Source organism: Tamandua tetradactyla (genome assembly GCF_023851605.1).
Source record: "Tamandua tetradactyla isolate mTamTet1 chromosome 1 unlocalized genomic scaffold, mTamTet1.pri SUPER_1_unloc_1, whole genome shotgun sequence".
NCBI classification, from domain to species: Eukaryota; Metazoa; Chordata; class Mammalia; order Pilosa; family Myrmecophagidae; genus Tamandua; species Tamandua tetradactyla.
Genome location: NW_027518237.1, coordinates 447,162 through 458,477, shown reverse-complemented (window position 1 = coordinate 458,477; position 11,316 = coordinate 447,162). Strand labels below are relative to the sequence as shown.

The 11,316-nt window shown below is 34.9% G+C and overlaps 1 pseudogene; it reads right to left on the bottom strand.

Annotated features, from left to right (window-relative positions):
- Positions 1–2,108: 2,108 nt before the first annotated feature.
- LOC143672689 (olfactory receptor 5W2-like) lies at positions 2,109–2,885 on the bottom strand (annotated as a pseudogene).
- Between the last annotated feature and the right edge of the window lie 8,431 nt (positions 2,886–11,316).

The following is an 11,316-nucleotide window of genomic DNA, read 5'->3' as shown; positions in this document are numbered from 1 at the left end:
TTGACTCTTGTCACTGAAATCCCTACACATAAGAATTGTGTATTAGAGAAAAAATGGTGTATTGGGCCATAGTGGCTTAGCAGGCAGAGTTCTCATCTGCCATGCTTGAGACCCAGGTTCAGTTCCTGTTCCCTGCCCATGTAGAAAAAAGAATGGTGCACTAATGGAGAACTGAGAAGAAATCCCTTAAGGGAGATAAAGTTGCTGCTTCTGGCTTTAATGTATACCTCCTACTTACAGAGTCACTGAACATTAGTACTTCTCAATTGTCACTAATGTAGTCAAGCAGGGTTATCAACACTAGGTGTCTTTCTATTTGATGTTTTATACACATACTCAAATCCTTTAGAGAAAACACAATCAAAGTAATCAATTCATTTATGGTCAAACATTTATAGGGCTTAAAATATCTCTCCCCCTATTTTACACACACGAGGTGCATAAAGGAGCCAGTCTGCAGATCAAATTGACCTTTAGAAGTGGTAATATATAATGGCATAGGAAGCAAAATGAATTAATTAGATGTCATGTTTAGATATTCCAAAATATTGTCAATCTTCTCACATCTTCCACTGTTCGAACTTCAATTTCTCAACTTCAAACAGAGTTTTCTGCCATGAGGCTGCTCGTAATAACAATTTCAACAGAGCATCAGTTAATTGACAAAATATGGTGGAGGAGGAACCCTTTAAAGCTTTTTCTAAACCAATCATTTCCATAGGCCTTTTCTACTTCTATGTTTTCTCCTAACATGTCCAAGTGTTTCACAAAGAAATGCTGATTTGTAAAACACAGGAAGTCCTTGGGCTTTATTCCTATGCTAGAATGTTTTCACACAGGTCATTTTACAATGTTAGCTGTCAAGTCTAATACATTCAATGACTTTAGCTTGTACAATTATAGCTATATAAGTAGGAGTGTCCTTGAGCATTGCTAGAACTGAAGCAGAAAAAGTAGATGAATATCAAGAAAGTGCATCAATGAATGTTCTTTTTCCTAAATTGTATACATGTATTCATTTATACATTTATTACTCCTAGTAATCATGAAATACATGTACTTACAAGCTACAATATATATTTAGTTTTGACTAACATTTAATCAGCACTTAACATTAACATTTTTAATTTAGTACTTATCTGATTTCCCACTTTGTATCAAAAACACGAAGGAGCTTATTTGTATATTGGGAATGAATAACTTAATTATTAAGCACAAAATATTCACATATTGGAGAAAATGATTTAATAAAAAGAATAACATTGTAAAAATCCTTGAGGAGATCATTGCTTATGAATACAAAAAGTAGCATTTAACATAGATTGAGAAAGAGGAAGAGAAAGATAGCTCTTTGCCAGAAGTGATGGAAGAGTTAAAAATTACTATTCAAGGACTACTTTCCTCAGGCTCTTGCTTTTATTTATTCTAAGAAACATTTTAAGCATGTTGGATTTCTTTCAGGCAACTTGTTGCCCTCCTCAAGTCCTCTCTAACTGCTATTTCTTCTGTACATAATCTTTTCATTTCCTTAACTTGCATCTTTGCTTATCTTTTAAACCTGTAACAAAATTACTCCATTGAGGGAAATTTTTCTCTGCATACAAAAGTCAGCATTATGTTTTAGATTTTCACTGTCTTTTTATTTTGTGATGATTTGCAATTTGTGAATTTTTGAAAGCTAAATTAATTGCTGCTTGTTTTTCCACGAGATTATCCATTAATATAAGAACAGCTGGATTCATCATGAAATACTAAGCACCTAAATGTACAAAAGAAATGTAATAAACATGCATTACATTTTACAATAATTGAGATAACACCCAAATGAAAGTTTGAACAAATAAAATTTGACATGGCAAAAAATATCAGGTAAATTTTATTCAATGAGATATTTATATATATAAATTCAGGACTTATAATGAAGCATGATCATTTAATGAAACACAAAATTTTGATGATTGCAATTTGGTACACTCTTTTCAAGAATTAGTATATGAAGCAACTCATTTCTTACGTATTTTCACATGATTTTATGAAATCAACAAGCACAAATAAATGCATGCACATCTGTTCACATACTACATGTTTATTATTATGCATATTTAATATCAGCTTTCTTTTTTCAGCCTTTCCAAAGCCTCTTTCACATCTTTATTCTGCAAGTTACAAATGAAAGGATTTAACATGGGAATCACAAGGAAGTGAAACAATGATGTCATTTTGTCTTGTTCTATGGAGCAGGAAGAACTGGGTTGGAAATACATGAAGACCACTGTTCCATGGAAAACTGCAACAGCAGTCAAGTAAGAAGTGCAGGTAGAGAAAGCTTTGAATCTTCCCTCAACAGATCGGATCTTGAAAACTGATAGGATGATATAACAATAGGATGCTAGAACACCTGAAATGGTACTCAGTTCAATGAAGCCAAACATGGTGAATAATACCAGTTCATTGGCCTGTGTATCAGAACATGAAAGGAGGTAAAGGGGAAGTAAATCACAGAAGAAATGATTAATCTCATTTGACACACAGAAACATAAACATAAGTGGAATGCTAAAATTGTATGTGTCAGAGCATCCATCCTTCCCATCAGGTAAACCCCAGCCATGAACATGGAGCACATCCTGCTGGACATGTAGCATCTTGGGCCCAATTGCTGGGAAATAACAGAGGTCACAGAAGGTGAGGTGGCTGAGAAAAAGGTACATCAGTGTATGAAGCTGGGAATCCATTCTAATTAAAATGATCAGTCCAAGTTTGGCAGAATATCAATGAGATAAACAACCATGAGGATGGTGAATAAGGTCCCTTTGATCTCAGAGTTAGTAGTTATTCCCAAGAAAAGAAATTCAATCAAAGAGGAACAATTTTACTCATCCATTCTTTTTTGTTGCTGACTAAATTCTGGCAAAGATAATCAAGAAAATGGTATATCCATGTTTAACTCTCTGGACATCCACAAACTATTATCTTTAAATCAAGAAATTACTTGTTCCTGTGAATTTTCTTCTTTATCTTCAGACTATTATCCAGACAAGTGTTAGTCCCCAAATAAGCATTCTTAGCCACTTCACACTTATGAGTTATATGTGATCAGAATTGAGAACCTTTGACCTATATGTGGATGCCTTTCATGTGATATGCAACTCCTCATGTTCTCAATTTCTCTTGGCCTTCACTTCTTTACATTAGGGAGTTTAATTGGATTAATTATAATCTCATTCCATTATCAAAATATTTTGATAAAGACACCCATGTTAGAGAGACAAAGCTCAAAGATGCGAGATCAATGATCTGACATGCTTGAAAGTATTTACATTGTCAAAAGACTATGATCACATTTATTCTGTGCCTACAAAATCACAATTGCATTAAAATATCTACATGAGAGCTCTAGAAAAAAAATTATTTATTATTATTATTTACCATTTAGACAATATTAAAAATATACAATGTAACTGTTTGGTGTCTATGTTGTCTTTACTACTTAGTGAGATATGAAGTATATTATATTGAGTTTTTCTATATAAAGATATTACTGCTTTGCTGCAATATTCATCACCTATTTGTAGAAGTGGTCTAGTACAAAAGGACACATTTCCTGACCAGTGAAAGAGAAGCGCTGAAGAAAACATAGAAATGGTGAAATTCTACACCTACATTCGCATTCTTTTGGATTTTACATTGACATTTCCATTTTAAAAAGATACAGGAAATGAGATAAGTGTTTCTGAAATATGTAAGGTTCCATTTCTTCTGTAAGTGTGCATTTATGTTAATGTGTGTGCTGTGATTGTGTATGTGTGTACACTCTCTCTGTTGATATGAGATTTAGAATGTGTATGATGATTTTATTTTAGCTTTTAGACCTAAGTAAATATGGCATGTGATCCATATGGAATTGAATTTTCACAAGGTGATATTTGTAATATGCACCTCAATTACTTTTGAGATAAAACTGAAAACAAAATCTAAAAGTCAGGTATACACTTGTACAATGATAAAAGCAGTAAGGTTTTCTTATGAATCTAAATTAAATAAAATAATGCAGATCAAGACTACAATGAGATGCAACCTCACACATATTATTAGAATGGCTGCTATTAAGCAAACAGGAAACTACAAATGTTGAAGAGGATGTGGAGAAATTGGAACACTTGCACTGCTGGTGGGAAGGTATAATGGTACAGCTGCTATGGAAGGTCAGTCTGGCAGTTCCTCAGAAAAATAAATATCAAGTTACCCTTTGACTCAGCAATACCACTACTCAGTATATACCAAGAAGAGATGAAAGTGGTGATGCAAACATTTGCATACCGATGTTCATGCAGATAAGTAATTAACAAAATGTGGTATATACATATAATGGAATATTTAGGCAACAGTAAGATGAAATGATGTCTTGAAGCACATAACAAGATGGAAGGACCTTGAAAACATAATGCTGGATGAAGGCAGACACAAAAGCATAGATACTGTGTGATTTAAATGTTATGCCTGTGGTAAAGGTAAAATCAGAGGTTTATGTTACAGATTATAGGGGACCTACAGAAGCTAGAGGTGGGTGAATGGTTTACTAATGAGGTTGAACTTAATTGTAAGGGAAGAATAGATGTGATAGAAATGAAGGTGGTTCACTAGTGGGTCTATAAGTAATATTAAATATTGAAGGTGGACATAATTTAGAGTGGCTGTATAGACTCATGTGTTCCATTGGTTAACACTGCAAATATAGATAAGACCTTGCATGAACTACTGCAAAAGTATGAATCTTGTAGAGAGTGTATAATTTGAGGGTATGGAGGAAAACTGCTGTTACATGCTATAGGCTATGTTCAACAGGAAAACATCATCAATACCACAGAAATACCAGGGGCAGATGGTGCAGGGAGGGACAAGAGTTAAGGGGGATTTGGATTTTCTGTTTGGTCAGGGTGTGTTGTTGGTTGTCTTTTCTGTTGGGAACAATGCAGTTGTGTAAAATTGAGAATGTCAATGGACTGTTGACTTTGGGTGTTATACATGTGGCCCAACAGATGGTGGTGGCTGAAAGATGCACTGACTGATAAGTATATTGGCAAATGATAGTGCATACATATGATACTGACTTTGGACATTCAATCACCAATAGATGGAGGTGATTGAAAGATGCACTGACTGAGAAGTATATGGGTGAACAAGAGTGTATGCATATGATCAAATATTGTGCTTGGATTTCAAACTACAAAAGGAGTGAACTTGTGAGGCATGCAACATTGTGAATGAACCTGTGGGGCATTTGGTGAAGCAAAATAAGCCAGAAACAAAAGCGAAAAAATATTGTATGTTCTCATCAAGAAAATACATATAAGTTAACTAGGGCTTAGATTGTAAGCCCTTATTTAGTCCAGAGTGATAATTGTTATTTAGTTCAGAGTCCTAATTGTTATTTCTGGATTTTGAAAGGCTGTTTTGCATATGTTTAATCTGATATTTAGAGATAAGAATGAAGTAGACCAGGTTGAGATTAAGGTATTTCAGAATACAGGGGTAAGGAAGACATTGTATTTTAGAACTTCATCTATTATTTAAGACCAAAGGAGGAAAAATTTATTTTGTCCAGAATCTATAGTTTCTATAGCACTTGATTTAACTCAACCTGTCTGGATAAATTATTTAAAAAATCCAAAGACAGGGAACCCAGAATAAGAATGAAAGCCTTTAATCCTGTATAGCTTAATGTAATGCCTGGATATTTCCCAGAGTATATTAAGCAGATCATCAAAAAGTTTTGGCAAAATCCCTTGAGGAATGGAAGAAAAATATGAAACTATTAAACTTTACCACTGGGGAAGCTCCAGATACTGTGTCAAACATTAGGGACACCCAAGTCAATAGGCCATGTGGCTTGCTCTTGTAAAGCTTATGTATGTAGTAGATAAGCCTAGCCTACCTATAGATATACCTAAGAGTTACTTATGGAGAACTTCTTTTGTTGCTCAGATGTAGTCTCCCTCTCTAAGCACAACCCACAAATCATTGTCTACCCCATTATGTGGGACATGATATCTAGGGGTGAAAGTCTCCTTGGTGGCATGGAAAATGACTCCCAAGGATGAGCATGGCCCTGACACCATGGGATCAACAATACCATCCTGAGCAAAAGGAGGAAAAGAAGTGTAACAAATATTGTATCAGTGACTGAGAGTCCAAAGAGAATCAAGAGGCTATTCTGGTGGTCACTCTTATGTAAGCTTAAGTTAGACATTGCTACCTATCATAGCTTTCCAACCCAAGCCAAACCATTCTTAAAGAACACCCAGGGTGATATATAAGATTCTACAAAGGTACCATGCACTAGAGCAACTTTCCAGAAACCTAAAACCTCCCAATTCATCCTTAGACCAGCTAAATTCTAAAATGAAGAATACCAACTCTCCAGAATATCAACTAGTTCCATCCTCTTATCACATATTACTGACAGCCTCTTACAACATGAAGAAATCAGGATGGGCATAGCCCAAATATCCCTAAAGAGTAGGAGAAAGATAAAAATTTATGGTGGATTTATGCAGAGAAGGTAGTGTTTAGCAAATGAGTGTGATTGCTGAATCATTATATTGATATTCCTTTTAATCTCCAGTGTCTTGGAGATGTTCATAGTAAAAAGCTAAAACTTTGAAATTGTGTACCATTCCAAACTCTGAAATTTGTTATACAGCTAATTGTTGTGATGTGCTTTGAAATTTACTGCTTTTATGTATATGTTACTTTTCATGAAAAAGAAAAACAAAGTTGATTGTGATGATAAATAAAAAAACAAACTAAAAAATACTTTGTGTGTGTATGGATAGTAATGTGATCAATGAAACTGTTTCACCTTTGAGTAGAAAATATTTTGGGGACCTGTAGTTTGCAGCTTTTATTATTTTATACCCAAGAAAGGAAGAATAAAATGACTCATTTCCAAATCTCTTGTATATTTTTCCAAAATATATTTTTCCAAAAATATGTTTCCATTATTTTATTTAAATTGGTAAGTCATCAACCTATCTGAGTTGTACAGGTGTTTCTGTCCTTGTCTCTGGAAGGAGATGACATTTTATTTTGCTCATTACACTTGGGACTTAAAAATCTCTCAGGCTCCTGCCCTCACACTTCTGTGTAATGAAAACATGAGATTAATTAGATTTGGTTCTGTTCTTTTCCCATGAATACTGCAATGATTTCAAAATACTGAGCTTTTAATTCTTCACTCTTGTCACCAAATAGGTCAGTACCAGGAAAGGTACATACAAATTATTTTTGATTAATTTTTTTTTGTTAGAGAATTGTAGGTTTACAGAAATAACATACATAAAATATATAAAACACAGAGCTCCCATGTACCACCCCATCATTAAAACCTTGCATTAGTGTGGGACATGTGTTCTAATTTGTGTACATTTGTTATAATTTATTTAAGAACATTTCTGTAATTGTACTATTACCTATAGTCCATCATTGCAGTAGAATCCTCTGTTTTGCTCCTATGCTTCTACTTTTCATTTTTATTCTAATAACATCTAAAATATAAATTTTTCCTTTTAACCACATTCACATATATAATTCAGTGCTGTTAATTCTATTCATTATATTTTGGCATCATTGCCACCATCAATTACTGAAACTTTACAATCAACTCAAATAGAAATTCTGTGCAATTTAAGCATTAACTCCCCAATCTCTACACCCTATCTAGCCACCAGAAACATATATTCTTGATTAAGATTCTATGAGCTTACTTATTCCAATTATTTCATATCAATGGCACCATACAATATCTGTCCTTTTGTGTCTGGCTTATTTCACTCAATATGACATCACATAAATCAGAACTTCATTTCTTTTTAACTTGAAATTGATTTTAATGCTATGCTTTACAGCTACCCTACATAAATGCCTTCCTTCTCCAGTCAGACCTACATATATGCCTTTCTTCTCCAGTGAAACTCAAAGAGAACAGCTGCTTGTACTTATACTTCCAACTCCTTCCTACTATTCATTTTTTTTATTTTTTTATTTTTTTATTAATCAAAAAAAGAAAAGAAATTAACACAACATCTATAAATCATTCCATTCTACACATGCACTCAGTAATTCTTAGTATCATCACATAGATGTATGATCATCATTTCTTAGTACATTTGCATTGATTTAGGAAAAGAACTAGCAAAACAGCAGAAAAAGATATAGAATGTTAATATAGAGAATTAAAATAATAATACTAATAAAATATATATATATATATAAAAAGGAAAAAGAAAAAAAACAAAAACAAAAGATACAAACACACAAACAAACAAACAGAAAACCATATTTCAGGTGCAGCTTCATTCAGTGTTCCAACCTAGTTACATTACACTTAGGTATTATTGTGCTGTCCATTTTTGAGTTTTTGTATCTAGTCCTGTTGCACAGTCTGTATTCCTTCAGCTCCAATTACCCATTATCTTACCCTGTTTCTAACTCCTGCTGGTCTCTGTTACCATTGATATATTCCAAGCTGATTCTTGAATGTCGGTTCACAACAGTGGGACCATACAGTATTTGTCCTTTAGTTTTGGGCTAGACTCACTCAGCATAATGTTCTCTAGGTCCATCCATGTTATTACATGCTTCATAAGTTTATTCTGTCTTAAAGCTGCATAATATTCCATCGTAGGTATGCGCCACAGTTTGTTTAGCCACTCGTCTGTTGATGGACATTTTGGCTGTTTCCATCTCTTTGCAATTGTAGATAATGCTGCTATAAACACTGGTGTGCAAATGCCCGTCTGTGTCTTTGCCTTTAAGTCCTTTGAGTAGATACCTAGCAGTGGTATTGCTGGGTCATAATCCATTCTGCCATTCTATGTCTTTTGATTGGGAAATTCAGTCCATTAACTTTTAGTGTTATTACTATTTGGATAATATTTTCCTCTACCATTTTGGCTTTTGTATTATATATATCATATCTGATTTTCCTTCTTTCTACACTTTACTCCATACCTCTCTCTTCTGTCTTTTCGTATCTGACTCTAGTGCTCCCTTTAGTATTTCTTGCAGAGCTGGTCTCTTGGTCACAAATTCTCTCAGTGACTTTTTGTCTATAAATGTTTTAATTTCTCCTTCATTTTTGAAGGATAATTTTGCTGGATATAGGAGTCTTGGTTGGCAGTTTTTCTCTTTTAGTAATTTAAATATATCATCCCACTGTCTTCTAGCTTCCATGGTTTCTGCTGAGAAATCTACACATAGTCTTATTGGGTTTCCCTTGTATGTGACAGATTGTTTTTCTCTTGCTGCTTTCAAGATCCTCTCTTTCTCTTTGACATTCTAACTAGTAAGTGTCTTGGAGAATGCCTATTTGGGTCTAATCTCTTTGGGGTGCGCTGCACTTCTTGGATCTGTAATTTTAGGTCTTTCATAAGAGTTGGGAAATTTTCAGTGATAATTTCTTCCATTAATTTTTCTCCTCCTTTTCCCTTCTCTTCTCCTTCTGGGACACCCACAACACGTATATTTGTGCGCTTCATATTGTCATTCAGTTCCCTGATTCCCTGCTCAAGTTTTTCCATTCTTTTCCCTATAGTTTCTGTTTCTTTTTGGAATTCAGATGTTCCATCCTCCAGTTCACTAATAGTAGCTTCTGTCTCTTTAGATCTACCATTGTAGGTATCCATTGTTTTTTCCATTTTTTCTTCTTTGTCCTTCACTCCCACAAGTTCTGTGATTTGTTTTTTCAGATTTTCTATTTCTTCTTTTTGTTCAGCCCATGTCTTCTTCATGTCCTCCCTCAATTTATTGATTTGGTTTTTGAAGAATTTTTCCATTTCTGTTCGTATATTCAGCATTAGTTGTCTCAGCTCCTGTATCTCATTTGAACTATTGGTTTGTTCCTTTGACTGGGCCATATCTTCAATTTTCCAAGCGTCATCCATTATTTTCTGCTGGTGTCTGGGCATTTGATCAGATTTCCCTGGGTGTGGGACCCAGCTGGTTGAAAGGTTTTTCTGTGTAATCTCTGGGTTCTGTTTTTCTTTTCCTGCCCAGTAGGTGGCGCTCATGGCGGTCGTTTGTCTGTGGGGCAGTCGGCCCAGGAAACCGTGCATGGAGGCGGGGGTCGCTGGCCGTGGCTTGGGGGAGTGCCGGTCCAAATTGCCCAGCTGGCCCGAGATGCCAAGCGTGATGGGAGGGCCCCACTATCCAATGTTCCCAGTCAGACCGGGGAGCCACATGCGTGGAGGGGACCCCAGTCGCCAGCCGCCCCGGCCAGGAAAACGTGCGCCCCTCGGGTATCTCACCGCAGCAGATTCTCCCTGCCTGTTCAGCCGTTCCAGAATGGGGTACACTGTCTTTTTGGTCTCTGTCATGACTCTGGGAGCTGTTTCGTGTTGTTTCTGTTTCTTTAGTTGCTTTTCTGGAGGAGGAACTAAGACCCGTGCATCTTACTAAGCCGCCATCTTTTCCGGAAGTCTCCTACTATTCATTTTTCTTTCTTCCATTTATGAAACATTTTCATTCACCTCTTTATTTAGAAATGCCACTGCACTTTAATAGTAATTTAAAAACTTTTTTGAGGTAAAAATATATTATAAGATTCAGACTTTAAAATATGTATCATTTAATATTTTAAAATATTCACAAGTTTGGGCAGCCATTATCATTATCTATGAACATTTTCATCACTCCCAAAAGACGCCCCATACACCCTAGCAGTCAATCTCCAACCTGATTTCCCCCATCTCCAGTCCTTACCATCCACTAATCTGCTTTCTAGCTATTTTAATCTCTATTTTCTGAATATTTAAAATAAATGGAATCATAATATGTGGACTTTTGTGTCAGACTTCTTTCACTTTCTATGTTTCCAAGCTTCATCCATGTTGTAACATGCATCAGTACTTCATTTCTTTATATAGCCAAATAATATCCCATTGTATGGGCATATGAATTTCATTTATCCATTCATCAGTTGATGGACAGTTGAGTTGATATTTATACATTTTTTCAGTTATGATTAATGCTGCTGACATTGATAACAATGATAATTTAAATGCCATTATCTTTACCAAGCTATCACAATGCCTTTCTTCTAGTAAGCACCCAATTAATATTAGTTGATGAATGAACAAAGTAGCCAAATAAATAAGCTTATGTTATAGTTATATGACTTACTTACTCTATATTACCTCTCACTGATAAAATATAATTAGTAAACAACAATAACTGCCGTATATTTTAAGCTACCATAATTTGGAGTTTTAGTTATGAAAAATCTATCAAACACTGTTTCTGGGGTCTCAAAATATTTC